At 47.5% G+C, this 25,231-nt stretch overlaps 1 protein-coding gene across 2 annotated transcripts in view; it reads right to left on the reverse strand.

The window, feature by feature from the left end:
* Positions 1-25,231, reverse strand: part of SLC23A1 (solute carrier family 23 member 1) — a 1,686,654-nt gene that overhangs the window by 927,627 nt on the left and 733,796 nt on the right. The window lies entirely within an intron of this gene.

A 25,231-nucleotide genomic window follows, 5' to 3' on the forward strand; every position in this document is an offset into this window, starting at 1 on the left:
GGTACGTGTGCCATAGGTTCGCCATCACTGCCTTAGGGTAATCCAGGGAAAAAGGTGTCTGTATACAGTGTCCTGTGGACTAGGCTAGTGCCTGGTATTGAGTTTGAAGGCAGGTGTCCTCTCACCAATCTGGAAAACAGTGTAGGAACTTCCTGAAGAGCGATCCAAGTCAATTCTTCCTTATGCAAACAGGCTGAGATGGCGGTCTGGCTGCTGGAACAGTGAGTCGTCTGGTCCCACTATTTACAGCGGTGCTGTGGAGGTGCCCTTTGTGTAGCAAGTGGTGTCTGACCCACCTGGGTCGGAGCTGGGGGTGCCGTGTTGCCGCGTGGTAGGTTGCAGTCCTCTCGCACAACAGCAAAAGGGGTGTTTACTTGATGGAACCTGGGAAGCAAGAGAGCTTGGGCCTGGTCTGCCGATCCTTTTATAACATCTACCAGAGTTCTCTCCCTGGAGCAGATGGCTTGCTGGGGGGTGTAGTTCATGGATAGTTCTGCAGATCAAGGATGTATGTTAAGGATACTACAGTCCCCACAATGCTCTCTGCTTGGTTTAGGAGTATTATGTATGTAATCTGAGCCCAGCACTAGGGGAATACAGAGACAGTCTAAGAAGGCAGAGGGTAAATCTGCAGTGCCAGATAACTGTAGTCCACTGTTGGCTGCACCTAGATACCTCGATAAACCAAGCAGTGCAGATAGTGGAAAAATGGAAAGTAGCAGATGCTTTAAAAAGACAGAGAATAATTCAAAGTTTGCAAGCACCTGCTTCCAATGTCATCAAGCACCTTAGACCCCATTCACACAGGGGCAACACGACTTGCCGGTCGCCTCAGCGAGGCGACCTGCAAACGAATGGCCGGGCGACTTGCAAAACGACTTCTGCATAGAAGTCTATGCAAGTCGCCCCAAGTCGCCCCCAAAGTCGTACAGGAACCTTTTTCTAAGTCGGAGCGACTTGCGTCGCTCCCCTTAGAACGGCTCCATAGTACAGAACGGGAGGCGACTTGTCAGGCGACTAGGTCGCCTGACAAGTCGTCCCTGTGTGAATGGGGTCTAAAGCATGATAAACGGGACTGCACCGCTGCAAAGTGTCTGGAAGCTCTTCAAGAAGTCTACAGAAGAGTGGAACTGGAAATCGATATGGAACTGTCTCTTTGAAACCACTCTGCCAGCCAACAGCACCCAGAGTGACAGCCTCCCGCTCTTACAGCTCTGAAGCCCCTGTCCCAGGAGAGCAAGCCCGCCCAGGAGAGTCCAATTTATCTGCTTGCCCAGAATTAATTTAGTCTTTCAGCACTGTAGTTTCAAACAATATTAAGTCTAGGATAAATCCAGGTGACTGCAGACATCCCAAGTCTCCCGCGAGGTGCGGGAGACTCCCGCATTTCAGGAGGGGCTCACAGACACCCGCGATTGCCTTGCAATAACCTGGAAGGGCCGAACCTGAGTGAGTGTACAGGGTGGGGCGGTGTCAGGCTGTCTGCTCTGGTGAAATGTTCCGATCCTGGTTGGTTCCTCTGCTTTCAATCCACACCTCTCCTCTATCATTGGCTCTGGAGAAGCTCTGAATTTTTGGCATGGAGAGGAGCTAGCTGGAGGGAGGATGTGAAATGTCAGCACTGACAACTGGTGCGGACTGGACACTGAGCTGTCACAGGGCTGAGCGAGCGAGGGAGGAGGAGAGTGTCACCCTAGAAGCCTGGACATGCTACTGTTCAGATAAGACACCCCGTCCCCTTAGGGTCCATGGATAAGGAGGAGTGGCTTGTGAGTATTGCAGAAGAATGTCCAGAAAGGAGAAGCTCGATCTCTGCCTGTCTTGTGTTCCTGTCAGCACCAGAGTACCGCCCCAGGGAGAGCAAGCAGGACAACACAGTCACCGGAGCTCTCCCCAAGGCAAGATAACAGGCTGGATGACAGACTGCATTCTTCTCCTGTGAGTCCCAATTGTTCTGCCTCCCACACTGTACAAATGTGTGCTGTAAACTTGTCCTGTACCTCAGCAGGACAGGTATGGTGAAATTGAAAGTAAAATTCCTGAATATGTTAGGAATATACTGGAACTTCTCAGGTGGATGCATTTCACAAAATCGTTCTTTTTAATATATGTGTGTGTAGAATATCTCTGTAGCACCTGGAAAGTCCTAGTATATTCCTAACATATTCATGAATTTGAGCAATAACAGCAAAGGATGTGGTGCCATAATACAGCCCAACTCCAGGAAAAACAAAACAAAAAAGCAATCTTGAAGTGTGTGTAGGGGGGAGGGAAGGAAGGGGGAGAATAGACTCTTTCACTTACCTGTTTCCAGGAACATTAACCCTGTATGGTATGATAAGGGGGCCGGGGTGTGACCATAGTCAGTAAAACATACACAGGCGCTGTGGGGAACCAGTCAGCGCTGGAAGAAGCCAGCTGAAGCAAGGAATTAGGTAAAGCTGGGTACACACAGATTTAAATTCCGTTTAGCAGGGATTGGTCAAATTTTGATCTCAGTGTAGCCCTCCCTGTTAAACAGAAGCTGATCATTAGACCACCTTAGCGTCTTCATGCCATCCCATATACTGACTCCTACCACCTTGACCACTTAAAATCATTGAAGTGGTCATGGTGGTTAGAGTGTTCCTTTGATATCTGAAGAAATAAACCTGTGTACAGGCCCAGACTGGGACAAAAAATAGGCCCGGGCATTTTAGACTGAGCAGCCAATTTTTCCATGGACCGGTGGGGGGGGGGGTGTCGGTCCTCCATGCTGTAATGTGCAGGTACACTGATATAAACATAAAGGGGACTGCACTGTTTACAGTGCCCCTTTAAAGTGCAGTCCCCTTTATATTACAGTGTCCTTGCAGATTACCAGTTCCTCCCGCCCCCTGCTTCCTTACATCAGAGTCCGCACAGACCTCCCTTACATCAGAGTCCGCACAGACCTCCCTTACATCAGAGTCCGCACAGACCTCCCTTACATCAGAGTCCGCACTGAGCCCCCTTACATCAGAGTCGGCACTGAGCCCCCTTACATCAGAGTCGGCACTGAGCCCCCTTACATCAGAGTCGGCACTGAGCCCCCTTACATCAGAGTCGGCACTGAGCCCCCTTACATCAGAGTCGGCACTGAGCCCCCTTACGTCAGAGTCCGCACAGGGGTCCCTTACATCAGAGTCCGCAAAGAGGTCCCCCTTACATCAGAGTCTGCACAGAGGTCCCTTACATCAGAGTCTGCACAGAGGTTCCCCTTACTTTAGAGTCCGCACTGAGCCCCCACTTGCTGTAAGGGGGAGCTCTGTAAACGCTGATGTAAAGGGGAACCCTGATTTAAGGGGGTCTCTGCTCACCAAAGCCCCCCTCTTGCATCCGAGTCCACAGAACACCCCTTAAATTTGTTTTATATCTATACACTGGACTGGAAGGCAGGAGAGAGGGTGAGCTTACTCACCCCAGGATGAGGCTCAGGAGCAGGTTTCCTGCAGCTTTTAATCTTGAGTTAAATCTTCCTTCACATCTCCCCGGGGAAGTGTGGGCGGGGCGGACGCAGGGGCATGGGCGGGGCAGGCACAGGAGTAGAGGGGCGGGAAGAGGAGGAGCAGTATCCGAGCAGGCAGTGGAACTGTCAGCGTTGGCTGACCTGTGTGTGAGAGAGACACACAGCTCAGCCGCTCAGCCAATCAGCCACTAACTAAGTCGCGCCGGAGCCTGGAGATGACACAGGCACGGCCGCATAGCGGTAGGTGAGCGGCGGCCGCGGCCTGTGTTAACCCTGTCCAGGCCGTGGGCGCCACTTATCTCCCGCTGTGCGGCCTGATCATCAACAGGCCACGGAGCGGGCGCCCCCGGTCTGCCCTATGGCCAGTCCGAGCCTGCCTGTGTATACTAGTTCCATTTCATTTGATTATCCTCTAGTTGTGTTAAATCAAGGTGGGGAGGGGGGGGGGCCGTGCCACCTCCCTGAAATGAGTTTACCACCTCCCTGAAATTAGTTTTGGCAGGTTGGGATGTCTGTGACTGTACTATATGTCCCTGCAGGCAGGTAAAATCACCCGGTTGCATCCAGGATGGAAAATATGTATGCCCTAGGTTCAGGCTTTATGCTGACTTATACCACTAGGGGGAGTGCTGGGGGTCCTGCAGGGGAAGAGTTAATGAGCCCAGCTGAAGTAAGTGGGCTCATTAAGACCTATACAAAAAACCCTAGAATGCTTAGGGAGATGCTCCATCCTGGAACCAGTTCTGTGTGCGTAGACTGGGGAGTGTGGAATCTGTCCTGTGCGGTGAGTTAATGCCTGTGTGGCAAACTTCTAAAAGAGAGATAGGGACTGGGGCAGCACAAGGCTGCACCCAGTTGTTAGCTAGGGAATCTACATGTGTAGTAAGTGGTCAAACTGACCAGGATTTCTTTTCATGTTTCTTTTTGTTTTGTTGTTATATTTTTCACTGCATATAGCATAAATAAACCGCACCTTTTGTTTTTTTTCACCTGCAATGCTGTCTGCTGTGCCTGATTTTGTGTGGTGAACCCATCCAGGGGGTCACACACACCCACTGCCGAGCTAACCCCCTCACCAGTTGGTGGAGAAGCAGGGGCAGTTTTTTTTTTTTTTTTTTTTAAGGCCAGCATGGAGTAGATACTGAGACAGCTGGCTCTAGCAAATGCAAATCAGCAGCAGACAAATGCGGGTTTTCTAAAGAGCCTCGCAGCCCAACAGCAGACAAATGCAACTTTGCAGCAGAGTCTGGAAGCTCAGCAGAAAGCTCACCAGCAAAAGTCTGGAAGCTCAGCAGCAAGCTCACCTGCAGAGTCTGCAAGCTCAGCAACAAGCCCAGCAGAAATCTGAGGCCCGCTTCATAGACCTGTTACAAAAGCAAGAGCAGAGACTCCAACAACAAATGGAGACATTAATGCAGCAACGTCAGCAGACCAGTGAGGCAAGTGGTTCCACTAATACCGCATCCTTTAGTGTGAGCCGTTTACTGACAAAAATGACTGGAGAGGATGATCCGGAGGTGTTTTTGACCACATTTGAAAGGACTGCCGAAAGGGAAAAGTGGCCTAAGGAGCAGTGGGCTGGACTTGTGGCCCCTCTGTTAACGGGGGAATCGCAGAAAGCCTATTATGACCTAGAGCCTGACCAAGCAAAAGACTATGTGGTGCTAAAAACTGAAATATTGGCATGGCTGGGTGTCACCCTGGCCGTCCGGGCTCAGCATGTACATAACTGGACTTTCTGGCTTGGAAACCCCCCCCCCAGGTGTCAAATGTATGATCTCATTCACCTGAGCAGGAAGTGGCAGCAGCCGGAGACTTTGACCGCACCAAACTTTGTGGAACATGTTGTTATGGATTGTTTCCTGAGAGTTCTTACTACTGCCATCCAAAAGTGGGTAAGCCATGGAGACCCAGAAACTGCAAGGGGTGAGGGTGGAGAGAGTGAGAGGGTGGGGGTTCAACCTAATGTCTGGCGGGAGCAGCCCGGGAAGCCCAGGCCGCAACAGGCAGCGAAAAAGATTATTTGCTACCGTTGCCAGCAAGAGGGACATATTGCAGCCAATTGCCCAGTTGTGGATGAACCTATGCAATGTGACTTTATAAGGGACAGACGTCAGTTGCTGTTTGCGACAGTTGCACGCACTGCCATTCGGGGACCTGAGAAACATTTATGTAAAATGTGTATTAATGGTAGAAATGTTGATGTGTTGCTGGATTCAGGGAACCTGGTGACATTGAGAAAAGCTGAATTAGTTACTACAGAGGTCTCTGGGAATAACAAGGTGGCTGTTATTTGTGTGCATGGGGACACCCAAGAGTATCTTGTAACTTCAGTGTTTTTTTAAGACCCACAAAGGTAACCTCTCTCATCAGGTGGGGTTAGTGTCTCACTTACCACATGATGCCATTGTGGGAAGGGAATTTGCAAAGTTCTGGGAACTCTGGGATTGTCCTGAGCCCCCCGCTGGTGCCCTTATAGACCAGGAAGATGATGACCAGAATTCCTCTGAGAGTGGTGAGGACTCTCCAGAATTTCCCTTGTCGGTATTGGCGGGGGAAACTCGAAAAACTGGGGAGGAGCCAACATCCTCAGGTGAAAACATGCCGTCTATGGCCCATGGGCACATTCTTGGAGGTCATCTGGGGACAGAGAAAACCAGAGAGGGAGAGTATTGCAGAGATTCTATTGGCCTGGGGTCATGAAGGAAACAGAAAATTATTGTTCCTCCTGCCCTGTGTGTCAGAAGTCGGGACCTATGCCACATTTCCTTAACCCGCTGGTACCTCTTTCTATCAGTGAGGTCCCTTTTGAGAGGATCACAATGGATTTGGTAGGTCCAATAATTAAGTCCACTAGGGGGCATCAGTACATTTTGGTTAGATTGGACTATGCCACCCGTTATCCGGAAGCGATTCCTCTTCGAAATACCTCGGCCAAAACCATAGCCAAAGAGCTATCTCTTGTTTTTAGCCACGTGAGTATTTGTAAGGAACTGCTTACGAACCAAGGTACACCCTTTATGTCCCGGGTTATGAAAGAACTATGCAAGTTATTCAAAGTGACACAATTATGTATGTCTGTGTATCACCCCCAAACAGATGGGTTGGTTGAAAGCTTCAACAAAACCCTAAAACAAATGTTAAAGAAGGTGGTGGATAGAGATGGAAAAAAATTGGGACTTTGGGACTATCTAATACCCTATTTGATGTTTGCCATTAGGGAGGTACCCCAATCCTCTACGGGTTTCATCCAGGGGGTCACACACACCCGCTGCCGAGCTAACCCCCTCACAGTCCCACAATCCTCTGCTATCAGTGAATAGCTTTTCCTCTGCATTCGGGAAGTGTCCCTCAAAGGTAATAACACAGCCAGTACTTGTTTATGATAGCATACTTGCCAAGTTTTCCATATATATATATATATAATCTATCCATGCCACCGGCCGATAGAGGTCAAGAAGACCAGAAGAAGTAGGCTGGTCGAGTGGGGCTACAATAGAAATTGAGCTGCGGCGCCACTCACCCCCCGGCCCCGCTGCCAGTCTCTGTGACCTGTTATGGAAAGGGCCAGGGGATGGGTGACGCCGCAGCTCACACGGCCAGCTCTGCCTCTGTTTTGTTCCCCCTCGGCCTCTCTTCTGTAATGGCAGTGGAGATACCGCTGCTCTGGTATACCTGATAGATGTAAGGAGGGGCTCCACTTGGGACACTGGATGTAAGGAGGGGCTCCGCTTGGGACACCGGATGTAAGGAGGGGCTCCGCTGGGGACACCGGATGTAAGGAGGGGCTCCGCTGGGGACACCGGATGTAAGGAGGGGCTCCGCTGGGGACACCGGATGTAAGGAGGGGCTCCGCTGGGGACACTGGATGTAAGGAGGGGCTCTTCTGGGGACACCGGATGTAAGGACAGACTCCGCTGGGGACACGGGCTCCGCTGGGGGCACCAGATGTAGGGAGGGGCTCTGCTGGGTACACTGGATGTAAGGAGGAACATTCAGGAGCAACCACAATTGAAAGCGCTGATCGGGACAGTCTTGAAAGGACAAACAGTCAAATAATAAAAATGTTCAATGAGGAAAAAACGTGTCGATTTAATAATAACATGTGATTGGATGAAAAATTACCCAGACATCTCCTTGCATAGATGGAACTACTGCAAAGCGTGCTCCTCACTGTGACAGTACCTTAAGCAACAGTCGGTGGTGGACTGGCTTAGTGGGGCAGTGCTGTGATGGCAAAACCTTCATGTGTTCCTGGATGTCACTAGGAAGTGGGAAGCCAGCATGTGCAGAGCCGGATGGAGAGTGTGGAGCCTCGATGGGATCCCCAATGGTGTGTGGCAGAATCACGCGGCAACCAGGCAGCAAAGGGGGGACTGAGAGGCAGCCAGAGCAACCACCGACCGGAGCAAGTGGACGGGAACACCCGAACGTGATGTCATACGATCGAGGAACGCAGGTACAAAATGGAGCTTGGAGCACAACAGGTGGAGAGTAAGCTGAGGAGAATAGAGAGGGAGCTTACTCTCCACCTGTTGTGCTCCAAGCTTCATTTTGGACCTGCGTTCCTCGATCGTATGATGTCACGTTCTGGTGTTCCCATCCACTTGCTCAGGTCGGTGATTGCTCTGGCTGCCTCTCAGTCCTCCCTTTGCTTCCTGGTTGCCGTGTGATTCCGCCACACACCATTGGGGATCCCATCGAGGCTCCACACTGTCCATCCGGCTCTGCACATGCTGGCCTCCCTCATCCTAGTGACATTCAGGAACACATGAAGGTTTTTCCATCACAGCACTGGCCCACCAAGCCAGTCCACCACTGACTGTTGCTTAAGGTACTGTCCCACTGATTCTGGATTATGGTGAGTTGAATGATTTCATTCTATATTACAATGTAATAATAGTGTGACAGACTCACCCGAGACAGAGGCTATTGGAGGGGACTGAACGCTAGCCTCTTGCCAACAGATTATGGGCCCTGGCATTTGGGGGAATGGTGCTCTCTGTGAGCTGTATGCCTGGGGACCCTGGGGTTGGTGTTACTTTGGATTCAGCTCCATGTCCCCCCAAAACACACAGACTCTGGGGACCCTGTATTTGCCATAGTAGCAATAGTGACTGAGACATACTCTTGGGGCTCATACTGTGAGAAGATGCTAATGTCATCAACTCCACTCACCTGTCTGATGTCAGCTATAATGTGTTTAATGTAAATAAGTTTAGTCTAGGTTCTAAGGGTATTCAACTCATTGTTGTTTGTTCTAATTAACCCTGTGTTGATGTTTATGGTAATGTGTGTTAATTGAATGAGCTGATCACATTAGCCACCAGCACTGGCTAAGAGACGAACAGTCTAGGCTGAGGAAGGGGGAGATTGTTCTTTGTATTAATTGTAATTAGCTCCAGCTATTGTGTTTATACTACTGTGTGAAGCTCGATGCCCACAAGTCTGTCATCTGGTCTGGGTAAATTTTTTTTAGTAAATTAGCTCATGTTAATTAGGTTAGCTTTGAGTCAGCCTGCTGTATAAATGTGTGTGAGATCTCAAATAAAGAGTTAGTCCTGATGTACTCCAAGACTGGTGTTGTCTAGTTCTTGGGGGTTCCTATAGCCGGATCCATTGGACTCGTGTTCCAGAACTTAGGAAGCGGTATACTGACGGAAGCACTCAAGCGAAGTGAGGGATGTTCCGTGACAAATAGTAATAATGCGCTTCAATCATCTTGACACCACAACAACCATGGTGCTGGGATGATTGAAACGCTAACACCAGGTGTTTGGGGTATCTTTATCTGCTGATTTGTTAAACTCTGGAATACACATTTCTATTGTGGTGTAGGATCTGGCCCTGCTGTCCCTCCATCACTCTTTCCTTCCTTCTCTCTCCTTCCCTCCTTCTTTCCTTCTTTCTCTCTCTCTCTCCCTCCCTCCCTCTTTCTTTCTCCATCTCTCATTCATCTCATACTCTAACCACACCCCCATTTGAACCACGCCCATATAAGCCACACCCACTATTTCACTACTCCACGCCCATATTTTCTTTTTTGCTATATCACACCTACAAATGCATGCCCTGCCCCTAATTATAATAAGACTCCGCCTACAGCCAAAAAAGTGTCCCTATAAATTTTTCTACAATGTTGGCAACTATGCAATAGGCATATGGGTCTGGTAAGTGCAGCCCTTGATTGTGTTGGAGGGAGCACTTTTTGATGTAACTTACCCACGAACCTGGGAAGAAATACTTGGTGGAGAAAATTTTAGACACCACTCCATTGGACTTTGTGTTGCTTTGGACATTTGTTATTTTTTTTATTTATTCATTTTTTCCCAGAGGATTTCCCAGAGGATTCTTTTGTCATGCACATTCATTGAGTGGATTATGTTAGCACTGATTTATTACCTAATTATTGTATTCAGCGCTATACTTTGTGTACTTGATATTCACTTTGTGGGTTGTTTATATACTGTAGAGAGGCCAGCCCGTGCCATTGTTTATTTTAGCAATTTAAGCCCTGGTTCACACTGGTGCGTTTTGACATGTGATTTGAGAGAGCTGGACTGAAGGATACTTTTGTGTTGGTCTGAGGAGCAGACCTAGGGCCTAGGCATGAGGCCTGAAGCAGCCGTGTGGCAAGTGAGTAAGCCAGGAGGTTGAAGTTAAGGTTGCCACCTGTACAGGATTGACCCAGACAGTCTGGGTTTTGGCAATTATGCCCAACTCCACCTCAAACCCAGACACACAGCATACCTAGGGTTGCCACCTCATCCCTTTAAAACTGAACAAATATTAATTACACAGGTTATGTGGCTGATTAAGGTGGCAATTAAACTCACTTGGTGCCTTATCTGCATTAAATTAGCCTCAGAACCTGTGTATTTGATATGTGTTTGGGTTTAAAAGGGATGAGGTGGCAACTCTAATGCCCCGTACACACTGTCGGATTTTCCGATGGAAAATGTCCGATCGGAGCGTGTTGTCGGACATTCTGACCGTGTGGGCTCCATCAGACATTTTCCATCGGATTTTCCGACACACAAAGTTTGAGAGCAGACTTTAAAATTTTCCGACAACAAAATTCCGATGACGTAAATTCCGACCGTGTGTGGCCTGTTCCGACGCACAAAGTGCCACGCATGCTCAGAAGAAATTTTGAGACGGAACAGCTCGGTCGGGTAAAATTAGCTTTCGGAATGGATACAGCACTTTCGTCACGCTGCAATGGGGGGAGGAGGGGGAAGAGGAGGAGGAGCTCAATCACGTCGGTCTTGGGTGTGATTTCGCCACTCTCCCCCTTAGTTAGGACTTTATAAATAAGTTGCTCACACATGAGGCGTTGACCGTCCTGCATGCACTTCAGTTTGGTGGCAGGCAAAGGCCTCTTCAGGAGTGGTTAAGGCTCTGAGTGACGCAGAAGCCTCCTGAATGAGCCTGAGCGCTGAATCCTGCATGTGAGTTGCCTTCCTTGCTCTTTTGTATGGAAGGCGGAGGGGAGGAACCTGCGATTCTGTCAGGCTGCGACTGGTCCCAGGGTTCTTCTGGCTGACACTTAGCCCTGCCTCCTCCTGGCTGCCACTAACCCCCTCCTCCTCCTGGCTGCCACATTCCACAGCCTCCTCCTGGCTGAGGTCTTCCTGTGTATAAAAAAGGGACATAGTTTTAGTTTTGTATTCATCAATCACACACAATTTTCACGTCATGACTGTTGCAAATTGAATGTTAACAAATATAACTGATGATCATTCTGAGCCCAGCATTTTTCATTCTTGTCCCAATTTTTTGTGCCCACTACTGTCTATTGATATGTAAAACACTTTTTTCAATCAGCAATTAGTGATCAATAAGAACATCTAGTAAACATCATTTATTTATTGACCAGAAATCTGTAGAAGAATGCTATACCTGACTCAAGCTGGGTTCCTCCACTTCTTCCTGGCTGGAAGGCCCAGGTTGGACATCGGAAGCCTCAGCTGGGGTGGAAGGAAGAGTGGAAGGAAGAGTAGAGCGGGATTCCCTGACTTCAGTCTGGTCTGACAGAAATCGCAGTCTCTCATAGTACCACAGCCTGGGGACATAAATGTCATCAGCTGCAGCTCCGGACCTCTGGGAATCCGTGACCTTCTTGCGCTCCCTAAGATAAGTGCTCCTCAGGCAACCAATTTTGTTTTGGTTGCCTGAGGAGATTGTGGTCGTTGAAGCCATCCATTTTCTCTGCAAGACACAACACAAGACAAACCCTAATGTCAGGCTAAACTCTACTAATCTTGTTACAATATAGGCCTCAATCTAGAAGCAGTATAGGCCCAAGTTTGGCTCTTACCTTCGTTATCACGATCGGCGCCTTCAATACTCCTTCCTCCGCTCACAGATTATACGTACTACGCATGCGTGTTACGCTTTATACACACTGCGCATGCGTGTAATTCTGCCCGCCCCTGACGTTCTTTCTAGTCTATCCCCCGCCCCTTTTCGTTCGGCGCAGTGGGGGAAGAGCACATGGCGGAGACACAGCAGGTGCGTGCTAATTACAGCAACAAGGAGGAGGGGGAGGAAAGCCCGGAGCCGGAAACGTCTGGATCCAGAAGGAGAAGATTTAAGGCCTCAAATATGACCTTTGGGGAGATGTTGGAGATGGTCGACATCCTGAAGAGGGCTGACTATGATGGAAAGTATGGACCTTACCCCAACGTCCGAAAGGCCAAGATAATGGCGAAAGTGGTCAGGAGTCTGCACCGGAATTTCGGGGTACGATGATCGAAAGATCAGCTCAGGAAGCGGTGGTCGGACCTGAAATTAAGAGAACACGAGCAGTACCGAAAGATCTGGAGAGTGCTGCAAAAAAAGTAAGTAGTTGTCCTGTGTTCCTATTCTTTTTGTGTTTATTACGTTCGTGCTGCTCCATGTGCTTTAACGAACTGTTGTACAATTTAAAATGGCAACTTTCATGTTCATGGGCACATTATTCGTTCGTATCAAACATTTTTGTTTTGGCCTATAAAACACCATTGTTTTTGCCATATGCATTTGACCACATTTTTTAGGGGCTACTTGTATGAAACTAATTTGGTTGTGTAGATGTGTTTGTTACTAGAATGAAATGCAAACTAGATTCTGTGTAAGGAGAGGACACGCAGCAGCAGTTTTCACATCTGGACACTGGAGCACTAGTGTGGGACACAAGAACACAAGAACACCCTTTTTATTAGGGGGCCCACACAGGTGCTCCAGTGTATACTATAGGGGGGTCTCCATCTGTGAACCTTGTACAAGACAGGTAAAGTATTGAAGCTTGACAAAGGACAATACAAATTATACATCTTGGAGCTCTGCCAAAATAGACAATTGTACCCCACTTCCAAGCAATGATTCATATTTATAGTTCTGCCATCAAATATCTGTGTGCTAAGTATACCTTTTTTGTTTCACATAGGGGAGAAAAGACTCGGAGGACACCCCTCATCCGAGGAGACCAGAGACCCCCCCCCACCTCTGGAAGAAGGGGAAATACCACAAAGACAAGCAGAGCAGGAGGAGGAAGACGTGGTAGAAATTGTCACCACAACAGGTGAGTGTCTGCGACCACAGGTTCAGGTAAGAGATGGATGCCGGCATATTTATAATACATGTATTTATTTTGGTTTCTCTCTTTTTAGGTGATCGTGATGTTGTGGATCCTGATCTTTTCACCCCGGAAAGTGCCCAGATCCTGATTGGGGAGATCATTGGGTGTAATGTTGCCTTGGAAAATATCACCAAAAACATCAATGATGTTATTAATTAAAATAAAAACATCATTGATGTTTTGGGGAGAGTTTAAAACCCCTCCAAAGCCCTTTATTTTTTCGCAAATTGTAGAAAAGCCAAATTTGGAGGATGCACACAGTGTGCCAACATGTGCTATCTGCCATCACGGGAGATCAATGGACGCGTTTTGGGGGTGCAACCCCTTCCTCAATAATAAAGTAGCTGTGAGGAAGGGGTTGCACCCACAAAACACGTCCCTTGATCCCCCGTGATGGCAGCTAGCACATGTTGACATTCGTAAATTGGTGTGCATCTTCCAAATTTGGCTTTTCCGGGGGTGACTTCACCCTATCTGAACGCAATATCAAACACAGTTCCTAAATACTCATGTCTGATATTGCCTTCAAGTTCTACCAAATGTGAACTTTGTAAGTTCAAGATTTGTGTCTTTCTTGTTGGTTTGAAACATGACTGTTTTATCTTAAATGGACATTTGTACTTTTTCTAATGCCACCCCAAAAATTATTATACAACAAACATGTTGGTTTGTTTTAAAAACCTTTTCTAAATGCACATGTGATTGTGCTGGTATTAAAAAGATTGTTAATCAAGAATGTGTGGATAGTTGTCTAAACGCTACAAAACTTTTGTGGTGCTCCAATTGCTGCTTTATGTGACAAGGGGGGTTATTTAATAAGGGCCAATCCACTTTGCACTACAAGTGCAGTTTCAAGTGCACTTGTAGTGCAAAGTGTCTTTGCCTTTAGTAAATCACAACCAACAGTGCTTTGTAAGGTTACACAATCACGCCATTTTCAGGACTCACCACATTTCTGTCAGGGTCAGCTAAAACAAACACAAGCAGTAAATGTCAACAAAGATTTGCTTAATTTGTTTTTTATTTGATAAAGGTTTCACACATTGTCTGGCATATTGATGGCCCCCCTACCCGCAAAGAACTCAAGGTATCTTAGCCGGACATCACGGGCACTCAGGGAGGGCAAGCCAGGACGGCCACTTTCAAGCACCGTCAGGTTTGTTTCATTTATAATTCCGGCCTCAAGCCCAACTGAGCCAGCATAGTTGGCAGAATGTTGACGTAAAAAGTTATGTAGAACACAGCACCCCAGGATAATATGATTCAGTTTATACTCCGCCATATATATGGGTGTCAGAAATAGGCGGAACCGGCTGGCCATGATTCCAAATGTGTTCTCAACCACTCTTCTGGCTCTGGCCAGCCGGTAATTAAAAACCCTCTGGTCCGGGGTGAGGGTCCTCATCGGGAATGGCCGCATAAGATGGTCCTCCAGCGCAAATGCTTCATCCGCAACGAAGACGAACGGGAGTCCTTCCACATTCTCTTCTGGAGGTGGCAAGTCCAAGCTGCCATTCTGGAGACGCCTGTAAAACTCCGTCTGGGCGATGACTCCACCATCGGACATCCGACCATTCTTCCCCACGTCCACATACAGGAACTCGTAATTAGCCGACACCACCACCAACATCACAATACTATTGAACCCCTTATAATTATAATAGTACGACCCCGAGTTGGGTGGTGGGACGATGTGGACGTGTTTCCCATCAATTGCCCCTCTGCAGTTAGGAAAGTCCCACCGCTGGGCAAAGTGGGAGGCCACAGTCTGCCATTCCTGTGGCGTGGAAGTAAACTGTTGAGGAAAACAAAAAAAAAATTAGTCTTTTTGCACATAAACATGGAAAGCAGATTAGACACAAACATTCTTGGCCAACATCAAGATAACATTTATTAATGGGAATTTTAAAGACCAAAGTATAAGGTACACCTATCATATCCCCCCCCCCCCCCCCCCCGTCATGGGCCATTTCTAACATTATATGGGGGGGGGGGAGCTCTTGGACAGGTAACCCTCTCCAATTCATTGGGAGATTAATGCCTAAATAATGGGTATTACTTTGAACAGACCCTCCTTAGTTACACTATTGGCAGCCCACTGGACAGGTAAGAAGTGTCATAATACAAAGATATAAATACACATTGTACACATTTGAGCACATTTGGACATTCTGCTATTACCTATCAAGATGATAATAATAGTATAAACAGTACCATTGGAAAGTATACAGGCAGGCCCTTGCACTACATGCTTTGGGGAATTCATCCATAAATCTGACCAATAAAGAGATGGATATAGTGTGTATGGGTTTGGCAAAGTGAGCAGATAGATGATTGAGGATAGATAGAGAATTGGTATCAGCTAACTTAGCAGTTGGGGGGAGGGAGGGTTCCAAATGATTTAGGGACCTCCCAAAAAAAGCCTCTGGCACTCTGCCTGAATTTAAAGCACAAATCGCATTTAAAAACATTTTAGGGGGTGTTTGGGGTAAAGCACTACTATGGGGCTGATAAAATACATTGTTAAGTGACTACATGAGGTGAATATAGGGCCAGGAGAGCATGCTGGGGAGGTAAGTGAAGGCAAATATATGTATGAAGGACCAAAAATAATTACATAAAATTCCAGCATGAATGAGGACAAAGGGGACATTCACAGCATATTCCAATCATGGTAATTAGGGAATAAGGAAAGAAAGACAATATATTATCAAACATTAAATACAATAAAATGTGATATTAAAGGATAAAAATCTTACCTTAATATACTCCTTCTGCAGGACCTGTATGATGGCAGAACTGGTCTCTGGGATAATGATTCCCAGAGCCTGGGGGGAGATGCCTGTCGAGAACTTGAGGTCCTGCAGGCTTCTTCCCGTTGTCGCAGGGTGGCGACGAGCCTCTGCTCCGGAGTGATGGCTTGCCTCATGCAGGTATCCTGCCTGCTGATATAGGGGGTCAGCAAAGCCAACAAACGGTGAAATACGGGGTCCGTCATCCGGAGAAAGTTCCTGAAATCATCAGGATTATTCTCACGGATGTCACAGAGCAAAGGCATGTGACAGAACTGGTCACGCTGAAGCAACCAATTCTTGGTCCATGAACTCCTCCCCACCCTGTTCATGGACTGGACTTGTGTCAAGGTCAGGACCCCAACACCAAGCCCCCACACAGCACGAACTCTACGGTGAGTACATATACGCAACATGGCTAGAAAACGGTCGGCAGCTCAGAACGAAGTAACAGAACGCACTGAAGAACAGCAAGGCCTGTGAAGAGCGACCTGAAAAACCGTAGTGAACGAACAAGAACACAATCACTAATGAAAGTCATGCGTAGCTTGCTGCACACACTGAAGAGCAGATACAAACCCACAAGCACAAACTGAACAGCAGAAAACGATCTGAAAACCACGAGTCTGAAAAAGCGCGAATCGTCTTTTACCAAACTTTTACTAACACGAGATTAGCAAAAGGAGCCCAAAGGGTGCCGCGCTTGGTTCTGAACTGGCCTTTTCTAGTCTCGTCGTACGTGGTTTACGTCACCGCGTTCTTGGCGATCGGAAATTCCGACAACTTTGTGCGACCATGTGTACGCAAAACAAGTTTGAGCCAACATCCGTCGGGAAAAAATCCTACTATTTTGTTGTCGGAATGTCCGATCAATGTCCGAACGTGTGTACGGGGCATAAGCATACCTTCAATCCCAAATGTCAATTAAAACTATTCTGGGGATGGAGCCAGTGCCAATCCAGGGAGGGCTTCTGTTGGCTGCGCAGTGCCTGTCTGTGATCTCTGCCCTCTCCCCTCCCGGTGCATCTCCCCCTTCCAGCCACCTCCATGATCGCCTTTGAAGTAGATTGTTGATAGGAGCAACTGTGTCCCAACAACTGATGACACGCTCCAGTTCTGCCCCTTAACTCCGGTTCCCAGTGTACTTCCTGGTTTGCAGCAGCTGCGGCTTCTCTGCCCCACTTAACTCTCCCTGCATCTACAATGGAGGAGGAGAAGCAGGGGGCGGGGTAAGCACATTCCAGCGCCCAACTTCGCGCCTGCAGCTACTGAAGCCCGTGTTGGCAGCCTGATTTGCTTGCAAGGTACAGTACATTCTGTTTACTGGGATAGAGGAGTGCTGTTTGCTGGACAAGGAGGAGGGGAAAGGTCTGGAAAAGTAAAAGAGGGTAAATGGGGGAAAATTTTATTTTATGTTTTGTTCATACGCAAAAAACCTTATACTTATTGCATTGAAGCACTGGTGCGTATGTCTTTCATTTGAAGGCTTGACTTAACAGTATAGAGTTTATTTGATGGGGTGGTCTACCAAAGTGTCCATCAGATGATCCGGAAGACAAATGACAGTTGATGTCGGCATTGGTTAATTCCAGAATCAAGTGTAACACTGACCAGTGGAAGAGAGCTTAAAGAGGGAATGGAACCTCTGAGTGAGCTTCATTCATGTTTAGGGTTCTCCTAAGGTATAGGAAGTGTGAACTTTACCCCCTTGAGTCAGGACTCGGGTACCTGGTGGGGTTTGGTTTTAGTAACACATTGTTATCAATGTAACCTGTAATTTTTCCCTTAGTTTGCAACTGTTTACTGCTGCCTTGTTGAGTGTGCCCCAAAAAAAATATTTTTCTCTCCTTCCCCTGAGCCTATGGACAGCCTAAGGGAGAAGGGGAAGGAGGTCTGCGAGTACCTGGTAAGGTGGCAGGCATCTGGGTCCCGGTCAGGCTGCAAAGGAGCTGGTATCAGCGTCCTCCTCCAGTATAGCCCGGGGAGGGCTGGCATTCCCCCGCAGGGCTGGCCGGATACTATTGTAGCCCGGCATGAGGCCAGCGGTGGGTGGGCATAGGCCTCGAGTTCCGGCCTGTGGAATGCAGGAGGAGGACGGGGACTTCTGGCGCACCACTTCCAGTTCCGGGTCACGTGGCAAGCGTAAGCACTGGAGCCGTGGCAGTTCTTTTAAAAAAAAAAAAAAAACACCAGCCACAGGATGATTCGGATCCACAGCACTATGCTCCAGCAAGGAACAGAGGACAGCATTGTTCCAGCTGAACTAGGTGGCAGTGGTGCCAGCCCAGCCCAGCTCAGGTAGGTGGACACTGGGGTGCCTTTGACCTACTGGGCTGAAGGGGGGGGTGATGGACTCAAATGTAGCCCTTTTATTGTTTGTTTCCCCCCTCTTTGAGACGGGATCCAGGCTAAAGAGTCATGTGCATCCCATTAGCGGCTGGTGGGGGTGCACATAGGTGTTGGTGAAGGTATAAACTAAGGTTTTTTTCTGACGGTAGCTTGTCTTTGTTTTTTGTTTTTTTTTGTCCCTTCCTTTGCCTCCCTTCTCTTCTCCCCTTCTCTTGTCTCAGGCTCAGCCCAAAGAACCAGAGAGGTCAGGGGGGAAGAAGAGGTGTCCGTCATGTACGAACAAATTTAAGGAAGGGTGGAACAAGCCCCTTTGTAAACCCTGTATTGATAACTTGGTTTACAAGGAGGCAACGGGGGCATGCAAAGAATTGATTTTTGGTGTCCAGAAGGAAATGAAGGCCATTAAGTCGATGCTGGCAAACCTTGAAACCCCAAAACAACCAGCCGCAGTTCCTCCCACTTCAGCCACAGAGGAGGGTGACGAATCAGGGGGAGAGGAATCAGATTCTTTGGATGAGCCAAGTGAGACGGCATCATCCAAAGATATTCCGAGCCAAGGGACAAGTTCACCCAGATACAGGCTCTCACTCGAGGTGGATGCCTTATTGGGGGTGATCTACGAGACGCTAGATATCAAAAAAGAGCAGGCCTCCTTGTCCCTACATGACCAGATGTATCAGAACCTGAAAGAAGATCAAAACAGGGTATTTCCGGTACACAGCGCATTGGTGGACTCTATTAACCGCTTGCTGAACGGCTCACGCCGATATACGTCGGCAGAAGGGCACGTACAGGTAAATTGCCATACCTGTTCTTTGCCCTTTAAGAAGCGGTTTGCGGGCGCGCACACCCGCCGTGACCTCCGTGAGTGTGTCCTAGGGAGTGATTCTAACTGTAGGGGGGCGTGGCTATGTGTGACATGACACTGATCATCGCTCCTGAATTACAGGGAGCTGTGATCAGTGTCCTGTCACTAGGCAGAATGGGGAAATGCTTGTTTACATCAGCATTTCCCCGTTCTTCCTCTCCGTGAGAAGATCGCGGGTATCCCCGCGGACATCGATGTAAACAAGCATTTCCCCGTTCTGCCTAGTGACAGGACACTGATCACAGCTCCCTGTAATCGGGAGCGATGATCAGTGTCATGTCACACATAGCCACGCCCCCCCACAGTTAGAATCACTCCCTAGGACACGCTTAACCCCTTCACTGCCCCCTAGTGGTTAACCCATTCACTGCCAGTGTCATTTACACAGGAATCAATGCATTTGTATAGCACTGATTGCTGTATAAATGACAATGGTCCCAAAAATGTTTCAAAATGTTCGATGTGTCCGCCATAATGTCGCAGTCTCGATAAAAATCGCAGATCGATGCCATAACTAGTAAAAAAAAAAAATTAAAAATAAAAATGCCATAAACTATCCCCTATTTTGTAGATGCTATAACTTTTGCGCAAACCAATCAATAAATACTTATTGTGATTTATTTATTTATTTACCAAGAATTTATGTAGAAGAATACGTATCAGCCCAAACTAAGGGAAAAAAAATGTTTTTTTTATATATTTTTGGGGGATATTTATTATAGCAAAAAGTAAAAAATAATGCTGTTTTTTCAAAATTGACGCTATTTTTTTGTTTATAGCGCAAAAAATAAAAAACGCAGAGGTGATCAAATACCTCCAAAAGAAAGCTCTATTTGTGGGGAAAAAAAGGATGTCAATTTTGTTTGGGAGCCACGTCGCAGTGCCGAATCACAAAAAGTTCTCTGGTTTTTGGCCAGCCAAATGGTCCGGGGCTTAAGTGGTTAAAAAAGAGTGGGTGGAACTGGAGAAATTTTTTTCCCCCCCCCCCAAAACTCTGAAGAGGATATTCCCTTTCAGTGAGGATTCCACCTGTATTTGTAACAAAGTGCCCAAAGTGGACGCAGCCTTTTCCCAGTGCTCCAAATCAACGGACCTCGCCTTTGAGGACATGGGTGTCCTTAGGGAACCCATGGACATGAGGATGGATGTACTGTTGAAAAGGTCATGGGAAGTAGCCGTGACAAATCTAAAACCAGCAATGGCTACAACAGTAGTGGCTCGTAATTTGGAGGTCTGATTGGACCAATTACAAGGCCATTTGGAAATGGGACCTCCAGGAAGGAAATTCTTGATTCCCTTCCCATGCTGCACAAAGCGGCAGGTTATATGGCAGACTCATCTGCTGAGTCGTTCAAGCTATTAGCAAAGACCGCTGCCCTTGTAAATTCCTCTTGCAGTGCTTTATGGTTAAAATTCTGGTTGGGGGACCCAGCCTCAAAGGTTAGTCTGTGTGGCATCCCATTTGAAGGAGACCTCTTGTTTGGGCAGGATCTAGAAAAAGTTCTAGACCATAGTGCAGACAAGAAAAAAGTTTCCCTATTAAAAGTAAGAAAGCCCCAGGGAAACGTTTTTTTTGTCTCCAAAGACAAGGACCATCACAGGGACAGATCTCTAAAGGGTCAACCCCCAAAAAACAGTGGGGAAGGGGAAAACAGAAAGGTGTCCTGTTTTCCTCTCCTAAGAAAACCACCAAATCCCAGTGACTTGGTTCCCGTGGGAGGGAGATCGGGGCAGCTCCTCCCACAGTGGGAAAAGACTACCCCAAACACATTTATGTAGCAATAACTCACGGTGGAGCTGCTGATTTAAAGCAGGCTGTTTCCATCACCTTTTTACCTGTAATTTCACCAATACCAGATTTAGAGTCCACGTTGAACTTATCATCTAACAATATAGGCACCAGTCACTTTAGTACTTTTCCAATGCTTTAATGGGAGATAACTGGAAGAAGTAGCAGGAAAGAGGTAGAAGAAGAGTTGGAGGGAAGTTCAAATACCTTTTTGTTGCTGTAGCACTAAGGAATTGAAATTTCAGGGATGAATGTTGTCACGGAACGTCCCACACTCCGCTTGAGTGCTTCCGTCTGTATACCGCTTCCTAAGTTCTGGAACACGAGTCCAATGTATCTGGCTATAGGAACCCCCAAGAACTAGACAACACCAGTCTTGGAGTACATCAGAACTACTTTATTTAGAATCAAAATTACAAGACTTTATATGCCGTTGGAACCTCCTCTAACAATACAACTGTAACCTAATTAACATGAGCTAATTATCTAATCCTTTATACAGCCTAGGTGACTGAGACATGACCTTTCACCCAGACTTGTGGGCACCGAGCTTCACACAGTAGTATAAACACAATAGCTGGAGCTAATTACAATTAACAATACAAACAAAACCTAATTAACCTAATTAACATGAGCTCCAATAGGAGTCGTCCCGTCTGCTACATTGTATAGAGGACAATGTGATCAGCTCATTCAATTAACAGGTTGCGTTCAGAATCAACCAAACCAATAATAGTCTCTACATACATCCTGGGAGATATTGTGGACAAATATTACTGTCCCATTTTAAGTAGCCCAAGATATATTTTCTCACTCACCCTGTGCCAGGATGGCACAGGGTGAATTAGACATAAGATGTATTCTGAGTTCCACGGGCCCTCCCGTCACAAATGTATCTTCGGTTCAGGATTAAATCTTTGCCCGCCCGGATAGGTCTTTCTCACTATCTCACTAACCTAGCAGCCGATGCGCAGCACGAACAAAAAGTCTCTGCCACAGACTTGAGTAGAACAAAACTGTACAATCCTCTGCCACAGGATGTAGTAGCTTTCAGTGAACAGCAACACAGTACCAGAACCTTTAAGCCGACCCGGCAGTACTATGTGGTATGTTAACTTAAGATGTGTCCTCCAGTTGAGTCACCAGGCCCCTCTCCAGACCAGCGCTCCGCATGATCCTTCCATGACGGGTCCTCCCCTGGATTCTTCTCAATTGTCCAGCTTCTTCCCGCAGGACAGACAGCACAGCACCATCTCCGCAGCAGTTGCAGTAGGCCCCAGACAGACTTCTGAGCCCACCCACACGCTGTACCATCGCAGTCCTCCGTGCCGGAGGACCACGAGGTAGGACTCCTAGCACATACCTGTCGGCCAGGAGGGCCAGCAGGTGGAACGAAAAGACCCAAAAATATGGCGTCTGTCCCTTAAATACCCCTTCCAAGAATGCACCGCAGGGGACAACCTCTGCCAAGTTACTTCTGAGAAAGAAGAGCACTCAATACACCTCAGTCTGTTGCTTTCCAGCTCCGGTCTGTAGTGACACCGACATCTACAGACGACGGAGTGGAACTGCACGCAACACAACCAAGGTTAGAACAGAAGCTAATTTAGCCATAGATTAAATCTGAACTATGTACAGAACAGATGACCCACTAAATTTACATATAAGCGGTAGATTGAAAAATCTACCAGCGCTACATTTATACTGAGGATAATCAGGGAAGGCTATCAAATTCAGTTCAAGGGTACTCTGCCTGCAAGGACGTTCATAACCACGCCTCCTAGAGATCCTCAGAAGACGACAGCCTTGTTGTCACAAATTGGCGACTTGGTAGACCAGCAGGTTCTTGTTCCAGTGCCACAGCGAGAAGTAAACCACGGTTTCTACTCTCACGTTTTCGTTGTAATGAAACCATTGGGTAAATTCCGCCTAATATTGAATTTGAAGTCGCTAAACAAATGGGTGTCCTACAAGAAATTTCGAAAGTAAACAATCTATCTGGTGAAGTCAATTCTTCCCCAGATTGCTTCATGGCCTCCCTCGATCTGAGGGATGCCTATTTACATGTCCTGATCCACGAGGAATCTCAAACATTTTTGAGGGTGGCAATCCAGTGGAGAAGGCAGGTCCGACATTTTCAATTCAGAGCCCTACCATTCGGCCTGTCCTCATCCGCCAGGATTTTTACAAAAATCCTGGCGGAGGCACTGGCCCCCCTGAGACTGAAAGGGATATCGGTCATCCCATACCTAGACGACCCTTTTTTTTTTTTTTTTTTTTTTTTCACCCTCCGCTCCAATTATAATAAGATCTGCGGGTGGCCATTTCCTTTCTAAAAAAACTGGGATGGTTGATAAACAGGGAGAAGTCAAACCTAACCCCGACACAGGTCTTACAGTACTTGGGGTTCTTGGTGAACTCAGTGACACAGAAGATCTATCTCACAGAGGAGAAAGTAGAAAAGGTGAAGGCGACTGCAGCCTTTTTTCAAAACAATCTGGCAGTTTCCCTCTGTTCAGCTATGTCGGGTCTGGGTTTCCTGGCAGCAACAATCCCTGCAGTACCATGGGCAAGGGCCCATTTCAGGTGTCTCCAGGCCAATATCCTAAACAGCTGGGGCAGAGCACAGGAATTGCTGGTCACGACCTTCCGCCTATCTCCAAAGACCAGGAAGTCTCTGTTACATAGTTAGTCAGGTTGAAAAAAGATACAAGTCCATCTAGTTCAACCATAAAAAAAATAATAAATAAATAAATAAAATAAAACATATCATACAATCCTATACCCACAGTTAATCCAGAGGAAGGCGAAAAAAAACCTCAGAAAAGCAGGATCCAATTTGCTACAGCAGGAGAAAAAATTCCTTCCTGATTCCAGGGAGGCAATCAGATTTTCCCTGGATCAACTACCTATAAATGTTAGTACTCTGTGGTGGTGGAGGGACGAAGAGAATTATGGTCTCTTCCAGTGTCCGCCCGTATCACCACGGATGCCAGTACTTGGGGCTGGGGGGCCCACTGGGGGTCAAGAGTAGCCCAAGGGCGCTAGGAGAAAGTGCAGTCCCAAAGATCAGCCAACTGGAGGGAGTTACAGGCGATCTGGGAAGCGCTAAGGGCATTTTCCAGAGAGCTGGAAAGTAACCACATACAAGTCCTCTCAGACAGTGTGGTAGCAGTCACTTATTTAAACAATCTTGTAAGATGTCCGTCCTTAATCAGACTAACGAGTGCCATCTTTTTTTGGGCCAAGAGAAACCTGAAATCAATATCCGCAGTCCATCTAAAAGGAGTGGACAATCATCTGGTGGACTTTCTGAGCCGACACCAAGTGTACGAGTCGGAATGGTCACTAAACAGGGAGATCTTCCAGCTAATAGTAGAGAAATGGGGACTCCCAGAGTGGATTTGTTCACCGACAAATCAAATGCCAAGGTTCTGCTGTACTTCTCGCTAGAAAGAGAAATAGGGGCCAAGGGGATAAACGCCTTCGCCCAGAGGTGGGCTTTTCCTATTTGTTATGCCTTCCCCCCGTTCAAACGTATTCCTCTGGTCCTGAGGAAGTTTGTTCAAGAGCGTACCACAATGATACTAGTGGTCCCGTATTGGCCGAAGAGGCTGTGGTTTTCCACGCTGTTACACCTGACAGAGGAGCCTCCCTTCATGTTGCTCGAGAGGAAGGATCTGCTATCCCAGGACCCAGTGCTATTACAAAAAATACAGATTCTAAAATTGTCAGCTTGGTGTCTGAAGAAAGCCTCCTGAAGTCTAGGAGGCTCTCGGACAGAGTGGTAAACACCATTCTTTCTAGTAGAAAGAAAGTAACCCAAGCAATTTATGTTAAATGTTGGAAAGTTTTTTTTAGTTCATGGTTGGATACCAAGAAGCAGGAGCATAACTAGAAATAGCAGGGCCCCATAGCAAAATGTTGTATGGGGCCCCCCTGTAAACAGCCCCCCCCACAGCTGCCCTAGTGTCAATGCAGCGTGACCTGTGCCCCCTACAGCGTGACCTGTGCCCAATACAGCATGACCTGTGCCCCATACAGCCTGGTCTGCCTGTGCCCCATACAGCCCCACCTATGCAGAGGAAGAGGCAAGCCACCCGGATCAGCAGAGAGCGGGATTGCCCGCTGTAATAGCTTTCATTTGAATTTCCTTTCTTCACGGGGCTCATCGTCACATAGCCCCACCTCTTGGCCCGACGCCTTTGATGACGTCACATGTCCCGCATTGGATCAGCGTTCTGTCTATCAAAGGCACTGGGCCAAAAGGTGGAGCTATGTGACGTGAGCCCCGGGAAGACTGGAAGTTCTAATGAAAGCTCTT

This window comes from Aquarana catesbeiana, linkage group LG03 (genome assembly GCF_042186555.1).
Source record: "Aquarana catesbeiana isolate 2022-GZ linkage group LG03, ASM4218655v1, whole genome shotgun sequence".
NCBI lineage: Eukaryota > Metazoa > Chordata > Amphibia > Anura > Ranidae > Aquarana > Aquarana catesbeiana.